The following is a 19,988-nucleotide window of genomic DNA, read 5'->3' as shown; positions in this document are numbered from 1 at the left end:
TCAGCAATATACTTACACACAGGAATATACTTGCATATATATACTAGATTTCAGCTCTGGGCTCAGTAAACTTCAGAAATCTCAATTTTTTGAAAGCTGCCTGAATTTTCTTAGTGATGGTTTTAGGAATAAAGCAACCAACCATTGGTGAAAGTGATTCCAAAGGTTGTAGCAGATGAGCGCAGTTCATTGGCCAGTATTTCTAAGGGAGTAACACTGACAACAGCAGAAATTTTTAGGGTAAAAGTAGCATAATATGCCAACAAAAGTTTCTCTCAGGTTTTCTTCAGTTTAAAATATACATGCTTCTTCCAATTTCTTGGGGCAGAAGATCTAGTCTATCCATCTCTTCAATTAATTATCTTGTTTCTTTGTTGACTCTCTGCTTAGATAATCTAAATGTGAGAGTGGGGTGTTAAGGTCTCCCACTAGGGAAAGATAGAAACAGACTGGGAGTATAGATCAACCTGCCAACAACTGTGTTCAGCTGAGAAGCAATTACAGAAGCCAGACCTCCCGCCTTCTGCACCCCATAAGGATCCTGGGTCCATGTTCCCAGAGGGATAAAGAATAGGAAAGCTTTCAAGGAGGGAATGGGATATGGAACTCTGGTAGCAGAAATTGTGTGGAATTGTACCCCTCTTGTCCTATGGTTTTGTCAACATTTTTATTTTATAAATAAGGTGTGTGTGTGTGTGTGTGTGTGTGTGTGTGTGTGTGTGTGTGTGTGTGTGTGTATACGCTGTCATTTTTCCTTTTTGTAGATATACTATTCCATGTGGAGGTCAAGGTTAGTACTCATTAAGGACAACTAAACAAGGACTCTAAGAACATCCTTATCTATTGTTTGGAGGACATCAAGAGTCTAGACACAGAAAACTGACCCTTAGACTGCAAGATCTTAAAACAGTCTTGTATAGACATTTCTTGGATAGGATGGAAATCCTCCTTTTAAAAACTACTTTACTCTATGGTATTATGGAGAAATTTGCACAAAAGTAGAAAAACACTCTGAATAATTCACTTGTTCCTCTCTATTACAATCTCTTTTCATTAAAATTGTATTTCTGTTATTTTATATAACTCTTAGGACCCTTTAATCTTCGCCCACTGATACAGAATGTCACAAGATATGAAAGTTAAACATAGTTCTATAAATTTCTGAACTGAATCTGTGTGGCCCTTTAGTCCCTCTGATTTAAGATCAATAAAATAGCAAAAAAAAAAAAAACTGTGTCACTGATTTCCTTCACATGACCCATGACTTGAAAAATGCTCTACAGTAATAGTGCAATGCATGCATTTGCATAGTATAACAAACACCAAGATATTAATTCACACTCATAAAGGATAAATACATACTCTAAAAAGAAAAGGAAAGCAAACTTTCCTTTTTGTATATATGTATGTATGGGCTTGCTAATTAGCTGAAAATACTGTAACAGCTCATTGGGCAATTTCGTAATCAGATGAGCCCAAGGGGATGAGTATGATCAAGTTTATAACCGTTCATTTTCTTTGAATGCAGCTGTATACCATGCCTCAGGAGATTCGAGAAGCAATGAAACTACAGTGAGTCTTTGGATTAATAACATATTCAATCCCTAAAAGGTACAAACAGAAACACATTCTTCCCTGCCTTGAAGGGTACCTCGAGACACCCTGGAGTCACAGAGAGAGAGAGAGAGAGATAGCAAAGTAGCTGGAAGTGCTGCCTTCTTACATTTTTTCCCTCCATTTCTCCTTTGTATCAAAGTTCATGAGGTTAAAGTATGCTGTGATTGCCATAATTGTTATTTCTCCCCCAGTGATTTTATAGTCATCGAGGGAACATTAGCACCCACTGATTCCTTGTGGAAAATAATCTGTTTAAAGATACTTGCTTCAGTTGAATCTCTTTTGTTAATGCTTCACTCCATTATTTTATTACAGAGGAATCTTCACTAAGGCAGAACTCAGGCTCCAGAAGAATTCACTTGTCTCCCTGTTTATTCCTCCCTGGAAGTCATAAGCCTCTGTTGATAGCAGCCCAGATGGGTGCTAGGAAAGCAATTACGATTAAAAAACATGACGGGAATTCAGAGAGTTGCAGGATGTCTGTCCACAAATAACAAAGACTCTTGTGAAGAGTCTCCTCTCACACTAATTATATGATTTCTTTCTTAGCACTGTCTTTCAGCAACTGCTTGTTTATTGAATAGGTATACTATATGTCTTAACCAGCACTTCGTATACTCGATAACCATCATATGATTCAGCTATATGAACAGTGTATGATGTATTCTGCTAGATGTAGATACAGTTCTTATTCTCTAACAGTATATTTCTCTTTGATGGAAAGGGTTTCATATTTTAAAATGCAGTAAATAGGGAGTCGGGTGGTAGCGCAGCGGGTTAAGTGCACGTAGCACAAAGCGGAAGGACCTGAGTAAGGATCCGGGTTTGAGCCTCTGGCTCCCCACCTGCAGGGGAGTCTCTTCACAAGTGGTGAAGCAGGTCTGCAGGTGTCTTTCTCTCCTCCTCTCTGTCTTCCACTCCTCTCTCCATTTCTCTCTGTTCTATCCAACAATGATCCAGTAACTACAACAATAAATAACAAGGGCAACTAAAAGGGAAAATAAATAAATATTTAAAAAATTTAAAAAGTAGTAAACAAATAATGTGAACAGTATGATTTCACTCAAAAGCACCTGGTAAATATAGTAAATAAAAAATTTCCTTCTATTCCATGTTTTCTTTCATCCTTAGGCCAGATATTCAAATACTAAGGAAAGGCAGACAAAACTCCTTTGGAAGGGAGAAATGGTATTAGCTACAACATAATTAACTTTTTAATTGGACTAGACCCTCTCCTTTCCAAATTTTGCAAGGCAAGGAATAAATGGCTTCTAAAATAAAATAAAATTAAGAATTTAAATTTCAATATGTGTTTCAGAGAATATAGTTCTTTGGCGCTTCAGTAGTCTTATAATATTTTTCTTGAGTAAAAAGTTGATGATAATTGTCTCATTGTGTCAGATGGTATAGGTTACAAAATCAATTATTGCTCTGCTTCTAGAGAATTTGGGAAAATTAATACTAGTAGACAAAACAGTAAGATAAGAACAATAGTAGCTAAAGAGCAAATGAATAGATGTTTTTATTTTTATTTTATTTTTATTTTTTATTTATAAAAAGGAAACATCGACAAAACCACAGGATAAGAGGGGTACAACTCCACACAATTCCCACCACCAGATCCCCGTATCTCATCCCTTCCCCTGATAACTTTCCTATTTTTTTATCCCTCTGGGAGTATGGACCCAAGGTCATTGTGGAATGCAGAAGGTGGGAGGTCTGGCTTCTGTAATTGCTTCCCCACTGAAACTGACCACGGGTGTTGACAGGTCCATCCATATTCCCAGCCTGTCTCTCTCTTTCCCTAGTGGGGAAGGGCTCTGGGGAAGCGGAGTTCCAGGACACATTGGTGGGTTCATCTGTCCAGGGAAGTCTGTTTGACATCATGCTAGCATCTGGAACCTGGTGGTTGCCAAGAGAGTTAACATACAAAGCCAAACAAATTGTTGAATAATCATGAACCTAAAGGCTGGAATAGTGCAGATGAAGAGTTGGGAGGTGGGGCGGTCCTGCATTTTGTAGATAGCTAGCAGGCATATTTTATTATATATTCCCAAGGGCTTTTGGCTATACTATTTTTTTCCCTCTGAGCCTGAAATCTGATATGCAGGTGGATCCCAGTTATTGTCTGGGGAGATGATGTCACGACTGGAAAAGGACCAAAAAGCTGCATCAGGGAAGAGAGTAGCTCCCTAATATGGGAAAGGGGTATAAATATTGTTGACTGTAAACCCCATTAAAAAATAATCAGGAAAATAGAAACAAGTGGAAAAGGACAATTGGATGGGTAGGAGACAGTTTACCCAGCTGCATGAAGCTTTACGATGTGTGAGGACTAGAGTTCAAGCCCCCAGCTACCACATGAAAGCATCATGAACTGGGGAGGTGTTATCAGTATCTTTTGCCCATCAACATGTGAGTAAGAAGTCTCTGAGGGGCTTCTTTCTCTTTTGTTCTCTCACTCTCTTGCTTAGGTGGGCCTCTGATGAGATGTATGGGGGCTTCTCTCCTTTTCTTTCTCCCTCTCTCTCTCTCTCTCTCTCTCTCTGCCTAACATGTAAATGTTCTCATTTTCCTAAATAAAGTTTAAAATTCCTGGGAAAAATTAAATGAATTGCCGAAAGATTGGACCTACTCTACAGAATGAACAACTGACAAAAACAGCACAAGAAAGTGGATGTCAGGACATATACAACATAAGGAATTTCTTTTTATCTTTTTTTTTTCTGGTTTGGAGTTACTTCATTTACAGTTGTTAAGTCACCAGAAATAAGCATCCCAGCAAATAAGTTGGGAGGTATGTCACCTTTTATGTTTTATTGTCATCAATCATAAGTTTCTATAAATCGGAAGAGATCCATTCTCCTCTATTAAAATAGTTCCATATATGTCCAGATTCAAAATAAGGGGGCACAGTTTTCATCTCTTGATATTAATATTTTCAATAAGTTTGGAACTACTATGCTTCATTTCAGTGGTGCATTATTTTCAAAATCTTCATGGAAATAAACATTATATAAATGTTAATAGAATAGTTAGTAAAGTGTATTTCTGAGGAAATATACACTGATTACTGCCTTCAGGATAAAGGTTAGGAGGTGAGGGGGAATTAAAATTTAGAGCCTTATGAGTCTCTCTGTAAGTACTTAGGAAATGATATTTTCAGTTCTTAAAGCTGTAGGATAACTTTTATTCTTCCTACTGTATAAATGAGGAAAAACGGAAATTCAGGAAGAGAATCAACTTGCTTAGCCTTATACCTAACAAGTAACATCCAATTTCAAATTAAGTTTATTTTTCTAAATCAATATATTTTCCTCTATTAAAGTAGTGGGAAAGAAAAATTATGAAAATAATTCCTATTTAATTTCTACTTAGAAATTTCTACTTAGAAAACCCAAAGATTTTAAACACCCACAAAATAAAACAATGAGCCGAAACAAACAGGAATGAAGCTATGTAGAGAAAATGTGGTTTCTAATAAAGGTTTAAATAAATTATTTCTAAAAACCTCCAGACCCGTGTCTCACTCTTATCACCTGTGCTAACTTAAATCGGTGAGTTAGCTTTCCTGCTTTCAATTTTTAATCTTTTAGTTGAGAATTAATGGCATTGTCAAGTGTTGTTTGAGATCACTATGCACTGATGCACATAAAGGACCTGCCCAGGGCCTGGTGCATAATATTTCTTGTGAAGATATTCTTTGTGTTTTCATTTCCCAACTCTTAAGCCTTTATCTGAGTGTGGGTTTCAAACCCTCAGACATGGTTCTCTTAGATTAGATCATCCATAAAAATAGTTCCTAGATCACCTTATCAGAACATTTCTGCAGATTGTTTAAGAAACTTCTACAATCAGTAGTTTAACAAAATTTAAAATTGGACCAATTCTTTCATGCAGCTGTAAGACAGCTGATGAATATTTGGGATCCCTTTTGGCATAGATTTAAATGTTTTTTTGTTTACTTTTGTTGTTGTTAATGGATTCCACTAAGAATTTATTGAGAGTTAAAGATCACTGCTACAGAAAAATGCAAGAACACAGGAAATAACTCTGTGGTCCCAGACTCTTTGGTCCCCTCAAGTCCCTCTATAAGCCCCCAGACTGAGAACTCCAAGTTATTCAAAGTTCTATTTATTTGCTACAGAATATTTAAATATTAATTTGAAATTCATGAATTCCAAGTGGTTATAGAGCCTGATAAATCATCCTTTACCATTGCTAATATCACAAAGGAAAAATTCAGAATGGATTCGATTTCACAGGCCATGTGTGAATATTGATTTCAGCCCTGCCACATAGCTTTTCTGCATGCTGAGTGAAGAGACAATTCTGTCTGAATTTCAAGGCAAGGCTCTCATCTCCTCAAGTGATAAAAACTGAAAACAAGCACATGGGATCCGCATGTATCAAGTCACATCACAGGATAATCTTATATAGGTCCAAAAGATGAGTTAAATTCTACTAATACTTCTCGATGCTGTGATGATTTCCTTGTCACAAACCTTAAAATAAAAGTTTTGCAAAGTTTCTAAATGTATACTCCCAAAGCAGAAGATTCTGAAAGACCTAAAACTTGATAATGAAAAACTTTAAGTTTTAATTCTAAGTGATTATTTTCTGTGAGTGTAAAAGAAAAAGTGTCTTTTCTAAAGAAAACAAATTTAAGACTTTCTGAATTGCTGTTTTTGTACTTTGTCAGTCTTACCAATTTTTTATTTCTTTACCATATTTAGGAAATGCCTTTTTACATTTTTTTAATGTTAGGATTGTCCATCATCAATTATCCCCTCTAAACTTTATATTTAGTATCATAGCTACATTTTAGGAGACATTTCAAATTGCAGACATCATTACCTTCTCCAAACTAAATATACTTTCTTAAAATTTAGAATAGTCTAAAAAATGATTTGCATGCAGACATGTCTAAGTGGTCTAAAGATGTTGTTGTGACGTGAATTAAATCATTTTTATTAATGAATAGTATCTTTAAAGCTGTATTGTTTTAGAGCAATTATATTTTAAAAGATGTTAAAAATAGTTCACAAGTATTGCTGCTGTGAACATAGATGTACATAGGACTCCACAGATAGGTGTGTTTTGTTTCTTTTGCCTATATTCCAAAGAGAGAAATTGCGGGGTCATAAGGTAGACCCATTTCATAGTTCTGAGTATTTATATTTTCCCACAGAGACTGGGCCAATTTATGTGCCCTCCAGCAGCATAGAAGGATTCCTCCCTCACCCCCAACATTCTCACCAATATTTGCTTTTTTTCTCTAATTTCTAATGTATGGAATTCTCAAAGGTATAAAGTGGGGGCACACTGCTATCTTGGACTGGGTGTGTTGGATTGCATCAAATCAAAAGAATCTGGAAAAGAAAAGGAACATGTGTGTGTGTGTGTGTGTGTGTGTGTGTGTGTGTGTGTGTGTGTGTTGTTGTTGGTTGGGAGAGATCATGATGCTGGAAAAAGACTTAAGTTGGATGTTGGGAGTAATTTGTAGAGACTTAGCAAGGAAAGATGAGAAACTGTTATATATATATATATATATATATATAACAATTCTTTAACAATGGAGTGGAATTCTTGGGAAGAGAAAGGACACTTACTGTGATCAACAGTGTCATCCCTTGTGTTCATAAATGGACATCCCAGAGGGTTATGGCACAAGTAAGTTGGATTTTATTTAAATGAGAATCTCCTCTATCTCTTCCACTTCAGTTCTTTCCCTGATTCTTTACTTCATGATTCTTCTGGCATCCTTCATCAGTTTTAAACAAGAAAAGATGCATGACATACGTTCTGTGCTTCAATTTTATTTATTAAGGCAAACATAATGAAAGGGACTTGATATATATTCTACTCTTCACCAAATTTAGACAATAATTAAAACAGGATGTGTTGTTCATGCTGAAAAGAACAATCCAAGGGGGGCCAGCCATGGTGAGGTACATTAAGATGAGAACACACACTTTTTGAGTTCCTGTTCTCTACCTGTAGGTCTGCAGCTCTCCCTCTCCCTCTCCCTCTCCCTCTCCCTCTCCCTCTCCCTCTCCCTCTCCCTCTCCCTCACTCTCTCCCTCTCTCTCTCCCTCACTCTCTCCCTCTCCCTCTCCCTCACTCTCTCTCTCCCTCTCCCTCACTCTCTCCCTCTCCCTCTCCCTCTCCCTCACTCTCTCCCTCTCCCTCACTCTCTCCCTCTCCCTCTCCCTCACTCTCTCCCTCTCCCTCTCCCTCACTCTCTCCCTCTCCCTCACTCTCTCCCTCTCCCTCACTCTCTCCCTCTCCCTCTCCCTCACTCTCTCCCTCTCCCTCTCCCTCACTCTCTCTCTCCCTCTCCCTCTCCCTCTCCCTCACTCTCTCCCTCTCCCTCACTCTCTCCCTCTCCCTCACTCTCTCCCTCTCCCTCTCCCTCTCCCTCACTCTCTCCCTCTCCCTCACTCTCTCCCTCTCCCTCTCCCTCACTCTCTCCCTCTCCCTCTCCCTCTCCCTCTCCCTCTCCCTCACTCTCTCCCTCTCCCTCACTCTCTCCCTCTCCCTCACTCTCTCCCTCTCCCTCTCCCTCTCCCTCTCCCTCACTCTCTCCCTCTCCCTCATTCTCTCCCTCTCCCTCTCCCTCACTCTCTCCCTCTCCCTCTCCCTCACTCTCTCCCTCTCCCTCTCTTCATTCTCTCTCTTTTTCAATCTCTCTCTCTGTCTCTCTCCTCTCTGCCCTAGCATAAAAAATAGAAAGAAAGAAAAAAGAGGAAAAAATAGCTTCCAGAGCAGTGGATTCATAGTGCCAACACTGAGTCCTGGTGATAACCTTGGTGGTAATAAAATAATATTAAGGGGGAAAAGTGACTCAGGGGCTCAGAGAGAGAAAGCTCATGTGGTTGGCTGTCTTGTCTCTCAGGCCCATAGTGGAGTCCTGGCACACCACAGGAGAATACCACATCCTGGGGATATGGGGACAGACTTGGTACTATGGTATCTCTCTTTCTTCTCTGTTTCTTTCTCCTTTGGAAAAAAAGAAAACACTAAATAATGAAACCACACATATATAAGACTAGAAAAATATGATTCAAATGTTCGAGAATGACTCAGAAATTTATAGTCCAAGACCTGAAAGATGAATATTTATTTATTTATTATTTTAATTTTTGTTTGTTGCTATACTCTGGGTCAACTTTACCAAGGAGGGGGGAGAGAACACTGCCACATTACAACAGCTTCCTCCAGGGCAGAAGGGGCCAGGATTGAACCCAGGATTTAAATTTGACAGAGCAGACACATTACACAGGTGAGCTATCTTGCTAGTCCAGATACTTAATTCAAAAATCTTTTCTTGAGGCTGAGGTTAAATAGCATAATATTTATGCAAAAAGACTCTCATGCCTGAGACTCCAAAGTCCCAGTTTCCATTCCCCACACCACCATAAGCTAGAGCTGAGCAGTACTCTGGTGAAAAAAAAAAAAAAACCCTTGAAAATCCCTCATTTATATTCATAAACAATCATATATTTGACACTGGCATAATATTTAAGGCTTCTCATGTCAGTCTTTTGAAATTGCATTTCCAAAATTACTGCTGTGACAAGAAGATAAAGTAATGACTAGAATTCCAGGCTTGCTAGTTTGACCTCCTGTGATTGGACCCTGGTATCACATATGTGGTGATCTGATTCTCTCTCTCACATTCCCTTGAGTTAATTAAATATTAAAAACAGAGAACACATATTAATATAAAATTATGATGATTCTTAGTCATTATAAAATTTTAAAAATTATAATAATTCAGTTTACTCTGACAAATCTCAGTGATTCAGCTCAGAAATGTAGAATTGGTGTTATTACATTAAGCCAAAATGAAATACTGATACTACTGAATTTCCAACTAAAATATTTGTAATTCTTATTTTCTGATTTGGAAAGGTAAACTTAAAAAAAATTTATGCCTAAAATTGTATTTTATACATCAAGAAAACTCATCTTTTGCAATCCATTATGTATTTACTTTTTAAAAAGAAAATAAGTTTGCCATTATTGTGAGCACAATATATGACAACTATTGATTAAATGGATTTCACATACAATTTCATTTAAATTTCAGAGCAACACTATATAAGAAACAGTATTATTATTTTATAGACAAAAAAGTGAGGCTTACAGAGTGAAGTACTTCACATTATTGGCAACACGGAGATTTAACTCCTAATTGTGAGTTTTCCCATATCTATAACAGGCATCATGATAATAAATTTCTTCCTCAGTTCCACAGCTTATGAAACGTTGCCTGAAATGTCAGTATGCTAACATTTTGCTATGTAAAAGAATCAGACCATTGAAGTGATAATTGGAATGTTGAACTGGAATATTGGTTTGATTCCTTATCCACAACCCCCTTGTTTAACTCTTCAACTCTTAGTCCTTTAATTTCCACCAATGCAAAATCAGTATTTTCACAATATTAATTTTATAGTCTCATTCAACAGTATGTAGAAATTAACAGAGACATGTTGACAATAAAACTCCAATCTATTTTAACTGTTAAGTACCATAATTAAAGTTTATTCTTTACACATGTTATTTTTCCCTACAGTGAATGAAATCTTTGTAAAGTATAAATAGAATTGGTTCTGATTCCTGTTTTATAAAGTTAAATATTTAGAATGCCCCATTGGGGCTGGGTGGTGGCACACCTGTTTGAGCATACACATTACAGTACGCAAGGACCCAGGTTCAAGCCCCCAGTCTCTACATGTAGGGGAAAAGCTTCAGCATTGCTGAAGCAGGGCTGCAGATGTCTCTCTTCCTCTCCATCTCCCCCTTCCCTCTCGATTTCTGACTATCTCTATCCAATTAATAAGATAACAAAAATAATTTTTAAATAGAATGCTCCCATCACAATCCAAAGTGACAACATAATTTATTTCCAGATATTAGCATTAGTAGTGAACATATTCCATTTTATGAAAAAACTAGAAAAAAAACTATCATATTAGCCAAAAAAGAACACAGAAAAGAGAAGAAAACAAAGGAAAGAAATAAAATCCTGGAAGCTGGACATTTCTATCACCTCTATGATTGAAAATAATGATGCCACAAATTTCCTGCCAACACCTTTTCCTTTATACTGGGTGTTACAAGCTGTTTACCATATGGGTGTTATTTAGCCATTTCAATTGCCCAGGACTGAACTGAATGGCACCCACACATACACAAATGTCCACATATTTTGTAACTTGAAATATTGAGTAATACTTATCGCGGTTCCGGATACAAGACAAATGCTTTACCTTCTCATTTCATATTCACATTACACTTGACAAATATTTCAAGTAAAGTACTAAAGTACTGACACACTTTAGTTTGTTTCTTGCTGGACATTTAATTTTTTTCACTAGAGTAAGTGATCATTTATTAATGTACATTCTAATTCATTACTGTGACTTACATCACAACAAATGTGGAGATAAATGGCAGAAAATCTAAATGGAAATCCCTAAGGAAAACAATTCTTGTTATGTTGGTGACATATGATAACCCTAATAAATCAGATCCCTTTCTAGAAGAAGAAATCTCTATTGTCAGTGTAACCCTTGTCTAGTAAACCGAACTCTAAACTTTCAGTAGGCTAATAATAATGGAGTATAAAAAGCCAGTGGGCCGGTACTGGTGGTGGGTTTGCTATGAAACCATAATCTTGTGTTCTCATACTCTTGTAAGTCATTACTAAACAACTACATTTTAAAGTAGAGAGAATAAGATAATGTAAAAGATATGGCTATAAAATATAAATTGACATTACTTTGAAAGCAGTCTGTATCATTTGCTAATATTTTATCTTGATCTATTAAAAATGGAAAAATCTTCAAAATAAATACATATACTCAGGCAGGAGAAAGATCACTAAAGCTTATAACTTTCAGTGGCTCCCAACTACTTCTTTCTACATCTGCTGTGTTTATCCTATTTGTATGGCTAAATGGGAAAATATCTCTGAACAAGGCAATTTGTTGCAATACTTAAAATAATTTCATCTGGGTGACCAGTTTGCACTCCATGAAATGAAATCATTGCAGTAGTAATCACCAAGATCCATAAAGCCTTAGTTACCTTCCTTTCTACTTTTACTAGTGAGCAGCTCACTACATCTTAAATAGAATCCCGAAAATCTTAAATTTTTACTATATTTTAGACTTGCTTTATCATTTGTTCATGGCTTTATTTTCTTCCAGTGACTCAAGAAACAGTAGTTTTAATTTTTCTCCTGAAGTATTTTACATGTTTTTAAACTTGCTAGTGTGCCATTCGCCTCTCTCCTAACCTAAGTCCAGAAAATAAATGTCAGACATCTATTTTAATGACAACACATGAATCGAATTTAGCAAAATATTGAATTTCAGATGTTAACAATTTTGACTCCAACATTCATCAAGGCTATTTTTTTTGACCCAGAAAAAAAAGACAATGATCACTTATTCAAATATCCAATTTTCTTTAAACATATATTCCATACAGTCATAAGAAAAATACTCAAAAATACCCAACTGACCAATTGTTCAATTCTTGTATCCTCAGTATACTTTTTCAATGACTCTGAAAACCGTCCCAAATATTTGCATATTCCACAAGAGGCACTGATAACCTGACTCAATTCACTGCCTTACCCCTTTCAGGCTTTGGTCAAACATAGAATTTCCCTGGCCTGCAAGTTAAAAATTGAAAAAAATATTTTTTTAAATCTTGAAAAATAAAAAGAATCCTTCCAAACTTTCTTTTTTGTTTTTTCTTCCAATTTATTTTATTTTATTTATAAAAATGAAACACTGACAGAACCATAGGATAGGAGGGGTACAACTCCACACAGTTCCCACCACCAGAACTCCATATCCCATCCACCCCTTGATAGCCTTCCTATTCTTTAACTCACTGGGAGTATGGACCCAAGGTCATTGTGGGGTGCAGAAGGTGGAAGGTCTGGCTTCTATAATTGCTTCCCCACTGAACGTGGATGTTGATAGGTTGACCCATACTCCCAGTCTGCCTCTCTCTTTCCCTAGTGGGGCAGGATTCTGGGTAATCAGAGGACACATTGGTGGGGTCATCTGTCCAGGGAAGTCTGGTTGGCATCATGGTAGCATCTGGAACCTGGTGGCTGAAAAAAGAGTTAACACACAAAGCCAAACAAATTGTTGACCAATCATGAACCCGAAGGCTGGAATAGTGCAGATGAAGAGTTGGGGGGACCTCATGCTTCAGAGTCCAAAGCTTTATCACTGTGCCACCTCCTGGACCCCCAATTTCACTTACCTCTACAAGCTCCTGCTTCTTTACCAGAAAAATTTGCATTCACTCTTTAAACTTGTCAGAAGACTTTCCCCTGATCCTTAATGATCCAACATGAGACTGATGCCCTTCTATGGCCCCTTGTTACCTGGTGCAAATATCATATCATCAAACTTGTCATAATTATTTGCAAACACTACTTCTGATTCTCTAGCATCTTTCCTACTGACATGAAGAACTGTATCTTACTCATCTCCATATACCATGCTTAGTAGAACACTTGGCACACATTAAGGTGAACTGCATGCAAGATAAATGCATGTGTCAGTAAGTATATATTGAATGGATCTACTGAAGATTCACCACTGCACTTTGCAGGGGGTGTAATAAAGATGTTATAACAATAAAAAAGCACCTATTTATGTTGCCAGATAATTGAACATTTAATTTGAAGCAACATTGTGACAAATGGCGGATGTTTATCATCATCATGTCAAATGTTCCAGTTTCAAAGAGCACCACGACTGAAGCAACTTGAAAGTGGGAGGAAAGCTACACATCCTTGAAGTCCCCCTCCTGGGCTCTGTTGTTGGGAATGCGTGGAAGATTGGGGAAAGTATATATATGGCTGTGTACACTTGCCAGGGTAGCTGTGTTCAGCCACTCTCTAGTCCTGCCAAAGTGGAGGTGGTGCATGGAGCATGGTCTGCAAAACAGCAGATGAAGTTGGTTTGGTCCCCATGGAAACAAGATCTCTCATTGAAAAGTAAACATATTTGATATTTTTGTAATCAGAGCCATCAAAAAGCAAAAAAAAAGAAAGAAAAAACAATTAATTTTATGGCAATCATATTGTCTTATGAGAAAAAATATCTCTAGATTCTCTGGACAGTACTTCCAGTTCTGACATAAAGTTTGTTCAGATATGCTTCATTATAACCATCAAAGTAAAGAGTTCCTTAATTAGCATCACTAACTCTATGGAAGTTTTTAAGAATATTTAGATCCTGCTATTATAATAGAAATTAATTGGGCTGAGTGGTGGTGCACCTGGTTGAGCAAACACATTACAGTGCACAAGGACCCAGGTTCGAGCCCCCAGTCACCACCTGCAAGGGGAAAGCTTCACGAGTGGTGAAGCAGTGTTGCAGGTGTCTCTCTGTCTCTCTCCTTATTACCCCTTCCCCCTCTCAATTCTGGCTGTCTCTATCCAAAAAATAGGTGAATTCACGCCATTGACACTTATTGATATCAAAGACTGAGGATATTTTAACGTCATTCTTATAGAGTTTTAGAGTGTTCAGATATATGGCCTATTTATGGTGGTCTGACTGTTTATAGGAGACCTTTCAGAACTTTTTTCAGGGAAGGCTTGGTGATAGCTGATTCCTTCAACTGTTGCTTGTCTGAGGTTTTATACCTTCATCTAGTCTGAATGACAGTCTAGCAAGATACAGTAGTCTTGGTTGAAAGCCTTTCTCATTGAGCACTTGACAGATATCTTGCCATTCTCTTCTAGCCTATAGTGTTTGTGTGGAGAACCCTGCTGCTAATCTTATGGCTTTTCCTCTGTAGGTGACTCTTTGTTTTTCTCTTGCAGCCTTCAGGATCTTTTCTTTATTCTTATTCCTTTCCATTCTAAATAGGATGTGTCTTGGTGTCTTTAAGTGTTGCTTAATTCTGTTTGAGACCCTCTGGGCTTCTTGAACCTTTATGTCTTTGATGTTGTCTAGACTAGAGAAGTTCTCAGCTATTATGTCCTGAAGAATGCTTTCTTCCCCTCCCTCTCTTTCTTCCTCTGGTAAGCGAATAATGTGCATATTATTTCTTTTGAAGTCATCCCATAGGTCTCTGTTGTTGTTTTCAGTATCTCTTAATTTATTTTTGATATCTCTTACCTCTTTTTTAGTTGTCTCTATTTTGTCCTTGATCTTGCTAATTCTGTCTATTCTCTCTTCCCTCTACTGTTTTCTAGAGTTCATCTATTTTGTTACCCTGTTCTGATACTGTTTTAGCTTGTTCAGCTAGTTGTGTTCTTAACTCAGCTATTTCAGCTTTCAGCTCTAATAACCTTGAGATCATTAGTGTTTTCTTCCAGGGTCTCATTTGTTGTTTCTGCATTTCTGATGACAATTCTTTCAAACTCTTTACTCACTCCTGTGATTATTTCCTTAACTAGTGTTTGAATGTTGACCTCATTATTTTGTGCTTGACCCTTTGGGGGGCTTTTAGCTGGACTCTTGTCCTGGTTCATTTCTCCAATATTTCTTCTTGTTGGATTAACCATTTTATATAGTATTTTATGAGGTCCCTTTCACAGTACTTTTCAAATTACTTATCACTCTTACCAAATTGACTTATGTCTAAGTAAGGTAATTAAAGGGTTCACAGTTGTGGAATTTGACAGTTGTCTCAATAGTATTTTAATCTCTGAGTTGGAGCTCAGTAGCTTCAAACCCTCTTTAGTTATTTTTCTTCCCTATAGGCTATGGGGGCTTGAGGGCTTTTAAACTATACGTAGGCTTCTGAGCTTAATCACTGACTTCTGACCAAGAGATAAAGCAGGGTGGGGCATAGATGATCCAGTGGTTATGCAAAGAGACTTTCCTAGCCCCCCACTAGGCCGAGGAGGTATAGATATTCTCCTGAGTTTCCAGGGCCTCCCTGCTGCTGCTCCAGATTCTGATGGCAGTAGCAATGGAGCCTCACAGTTGCATTTGCTGAGTCTCAGGGGAATCTTCTCCTCCGTTCAGCTGTCCCCTTGTTGGTGAAACAGATTGGAAGTGGTGTCTCAACTGGTAAACTGCAGGAATGTTACCAGCCACTTCATCTCTCCCTAGACTCCTTTTTATCCAGAGCCATGGGTGTTTGCACTTACCGGTGATTTGATGGGTTCCTGAAGTCATTCTAGTCCTGTCTTGTTGCGGTCCCAGATGGTCTCCTTTGGTATTCCTAGTTGACCCCCCTCTATCCAATAAATAAAGATAAAATTTTTTTAAAAAAAAATTGATATGGTGGGGACTGGGTGGTAGCTTAGCCGGTTAAGCACACATGGAGCAAAATGCAAGGGCCTGTGTAAAGATCCCAGTTCCAGCACCCCACCTCAGGGGGGTCACTTTGCAAGCAGTGAAGCAGGTCTGCAGTTGTCTGTCTGTCTCTCCTCTCTGCCTTCCTCTCCTCTCGTGATTTCTCTCTGTCTTATCCAACAATGACAACAGTTATAACAATAACAATAATGACTACAACAAGGGCAACAAGATGGGGAAAATGGCCTTCAAGAAGAGTGGATTTGTAGCGCAGGCCATAACCCTGGAGGAAAAAAGAAAAAAGAAATCAATATGGTAAAATAACCAATATATCCATGATGTCCATCCAAGATCTAATTGTGAGAATATAATTGTTCACTACAGCTGTCCACCTAGAGGTGAAGCTATTAATATAACTAAATATTTAAATATAAAAGTAATACTAATTAAATTAATCAGAATCACAGTCTATGTTGTCTTATTTCTGTGAATATTAAAAAAGGATGACCGTTAATCATCGAATAGACAATCTTTAAGAACTTTTTATGAAAATATTCTGTCTCTTGAGCTTTACCTCTCAGAAACATTCATATTGTTAATATTCTGTACTTGTTCTCATTAGAGTCAGATAATCTGATTAGTGGAAGCATAAGTCAGCAAAAGATAATCATTAATTAGAAATTGTATCCATGGTCGGGTGGTAGTGCAGTGGGTTAAGTGCACGTTCAAGTCCCCAGCTACCCACCTGCAGGGAAGTCGCTTCACAAGCAGTGAAGCAGGTCTACAGGTGTCTATCTTTCTCTCCCCCTCTATCTTCCCCTCCTCTCTCCATTTCTCTCTGTACTATCTAACAATGATGACATCAATAACAACAAAAATAATAACTACAACAACAAAAAAACAAGGGCAAAAAAGGGAAAATAAATAAATAAATAAAATTTTAAATCTAGAAATTGTATATATAGCAACTCTTACCATTTCTTATAAGTAATAATCATATTCCATCTATAGACTTAATTATGGAGAGCTTTACATCAATGGTTAGTATTTATGAAGCTAAAGAAATGAGATATCAAAGGAAAAATCAGTTTGTTGACTAAATATCAATATCCAAGTAATCATAATAAACATTTAGATAGTCTAAGTAACAAGATATTTGATACAATTCTGACAAAGAATTGAGATAGTTCTTACCCTCCTACATATATATATATATATATATATATATATATATATATATATATTAGTAATGTCAATATAAAAGCAAAATACCAGTAACAATGTTGCAACTCCCATATACATGAATCCACCCATCTTAATATACTTACATGTGAAGGCTACAAAATTACTATGTCTAAAGCTTAGCAGATTTTTCTAATTCATCCCAGCACACTTGCCAATCTTATATAAGATTGTTCTTTTTATATCATTTATAGAAATTGGCATCCATGTGTTTCTAATAGTTCATAAACACCAAGAATTCTTGCTGCTGTCTATTTATTAGCTTTGGGTCAATTTCTAAAGAGATGTATTCCAATAAGATGGGCTGTTGTCCTGGCTAATGGTGATTTGGTAGAAAATTTTCTAATATTTTTGTTAGAAATGTCAATAGCATTTTGAATCATGTTTCAATAGAACTTCATAATTATTGCAAGTATCTTAACAGACTTTAAAAAGATTGAAAAGGTAACCGTCTCAAAGAGAAGTATTTTTCATGTGTACATGCTGTGCTTGAACAGAGTTCTTTAACTGTAGCCTATGAACCCCAAGACAAGGACAAAACCTCAGTTGTGGGGGGTGAGGGTGGGGGGATGACATTGCTTATTATCAGGATTGAAACATCCGGGGATAGAAGTTATGTCCTCCAGCCTATTTGCTTTTTATTTCTCACTTACTTCTGCAGCACATCACTTCTGCAGTGCCCTGTTCTATGTACATTCCAGGGATCACATGTTGCAACATCGTCCTCTAAATTTGGCCTTCCCGACTGTCTTTGCCTGTTCCAGCTTCTGACACAAGATACATAGACTTAGTGGCTTATCCACAAAAGAAATTTAGTTCTCCAGCTGTAAAAGTTGAAAATTTTAAGATCAAGACACTAGCAAATTCAGTGTCTGGTGAGCATCAGCTGCTACCTTCCTACCCAGTCCACAAATGGCTGAAGGGGTGAGTTTTTCTGTGATCTTCTCTGTAAATAACAGTGATAAAGTTTATGCGGGGTCTTTATAACTTTCCAAATACCAATATATTGGGAGTTAGACTTTAACATATGAATTTTGTGGTGGCATAGTATTCAATTCATTGTCATCCTTTATATGACTTTCATTTACACAGTCTAGGTAGTTTAGAAAAACTCTCCATAGGGGAGTCGGTTGGTAGTGCAGTGGGTTAAGCGCATGTTCCCCTAAAGCCCAAGGACCAGCATAAGGATCCTGGTTCCAGCCCCCAGCTCCCCAAATGCAGGGGAGTCACTTCACAGGTGGTGAAACAGGTCTGCAGGTGTCTATCTTTCTCTCCCCCTCTCTGTCTTCCCCTCTTCTCTCCACTTCTCTTTGTCTTATCCAATAATGACGACAACGATAGGAACAACAACAATAAAACAAGGGCAACAAAAGGGAATAATAAAAAAAAAAACCTCCATGGAAAAGGGAATAATCAAGGTCATTATGGATTCCAGTTTTATAGAGTTCCAGTGTTTCAACACTTGATACAGTAAGCAATTTTCAATTGGAAGTCAGAACCAAAAAGTGGTTGCAGAAAAGTATCAAAAAAAAAAAAACTTGATGTTTTTGAATCTTAGTATCTAACACAACTAAGTGTGTAAACTCCCTGAATTAAACTATTTAGGGATTTTTAGTTTGACTATTTCATATTCACTATCACTTACTGTATTGGTCAATGTCTAGTGAAGAGTCAGAAGTCTTAGAACTTATTCTAACAGAGATAACAATAGAAAGCTACCCCAGGGTGGGGTGGTAGTGCAGTGGGCAGGTTAACTGCACATTGCGCCAAGCACAAGAACCCGCCCAAGGATCAAGATTGGAGCCCCCTGTTCCCCACTTACAGTAGGGTTGCTTCACAAGTGGCGAAGTAGGTCTGCAGGTGTCTATCTTTCTCTCCCCTTCTGTCTTCCCTTCCTCTTTCTATTTCTCTCTGTCCTATGCAACAACAAGGACAGCAATAACAACAACAGTAAGAAACACCAAGGGCAACAAAAGGGGGGTGGGAGAACTTCCAGGAACAGTAGATTTGTAGTGCAAGCACCGAGCCCCAGCAATAACCCTGGAGGCAAAAAAAAAAAAAAAAGAGCTACCTCAACTTAGTTTGTATTCCTGGATGATACAAACTGAAATGAGGCAGCAGGAAATAATGGCTTCTCCAGGCATAGGAGAACACACATTTTGATATTTCAGCCCTTAAAGTTTATGGTTTGGGAATAAAGCCTAGCTGAATGAACTAAACTGTGTAAAAATAAGAAACAGGCAAAGGAGACAAGAAATAGAGGTGGTTGCTAGCAGGTCTTACAAAACACAACTGACACTCAAAAGTTTATCTTAAGTATGACACATGAAATACAACGAGTCTGTCATCATTTTCCTTACCCTGGAGATTTTACATGGATACAATGTCGCAAAACAAAATCATCAAAAAGAACACATCGCCTCTAACATAGCATTCAAAAAAAAAAAAAATTGCAAGTAATGTGTGACTGAGAAGTGAACCCATGACTGGAAACTGAAGCCAACAGTTCTGCATTCCTTGGAAGTACCTATAGTTCCTTTAGTTATACATGGGGCTTGTAAACAGCACAGTGTTTCACAGATGTAGGTAATCCAAGATGTAGGTAATCCAAGCGGTAAGCCAAATATATATATATATTTGTGGTCTGGCAAAACCAGATTAAAGTAGCATGGTTTGGTAAGGGAGAATATTTTGGAGGAGGAGGAGTAACAGTGAAATCATATGAACTGCTACTTGAGAAAGGTTTGCGACCAAGAAAGAGTGAATATACTTTGATAAATACATAAAAGCTGTAAAAATGAGAGAAAAGTTTTATATCTGAAAATTACA

General features: G+C 37.4%; 1 long non-coding RNA gene across 1 annotated transcript in view; it reads right to left on the bottom strand.

Moving 5' to 3' along the window:
• The window catches only part of LOC132532825 (uncharacterized), a 94,558-nt gene extending 74,974 nt beyond the window's left edge, over positions 1-19,584 (bottom strand). The window contains exon 1 of the long non-coding RNA XR_009544768.1: positions 18,982-19,584. This is a non-coding gene — a long non-coding RNA (uncharacterized LOC132532825). The remainder of the gene's footprint in view (positions 1-18,981) is intronic.
• Between the last annotated feature and the right edge of the window lie 404 nt (positions 19,585-19,988).

This window comes from Erinaceus europaeus, chromosome 14, assembly GCF_950295315.1.
Source record: "Erinaceus europaeus chromosome 14, mEriEur2.1, whole genome shotgun sequence".
Taxonomy (NCBI): domain Eukaryota; kingdom Metazoa; phylum Chordata; class Mammalia; order Eulipotyphla; family Erinaceidae; genus Erinaceus; species Erinaceus europaeus.
This window is presented reverse-complemented; position numbering and strand designations above follow the sequence as displayed.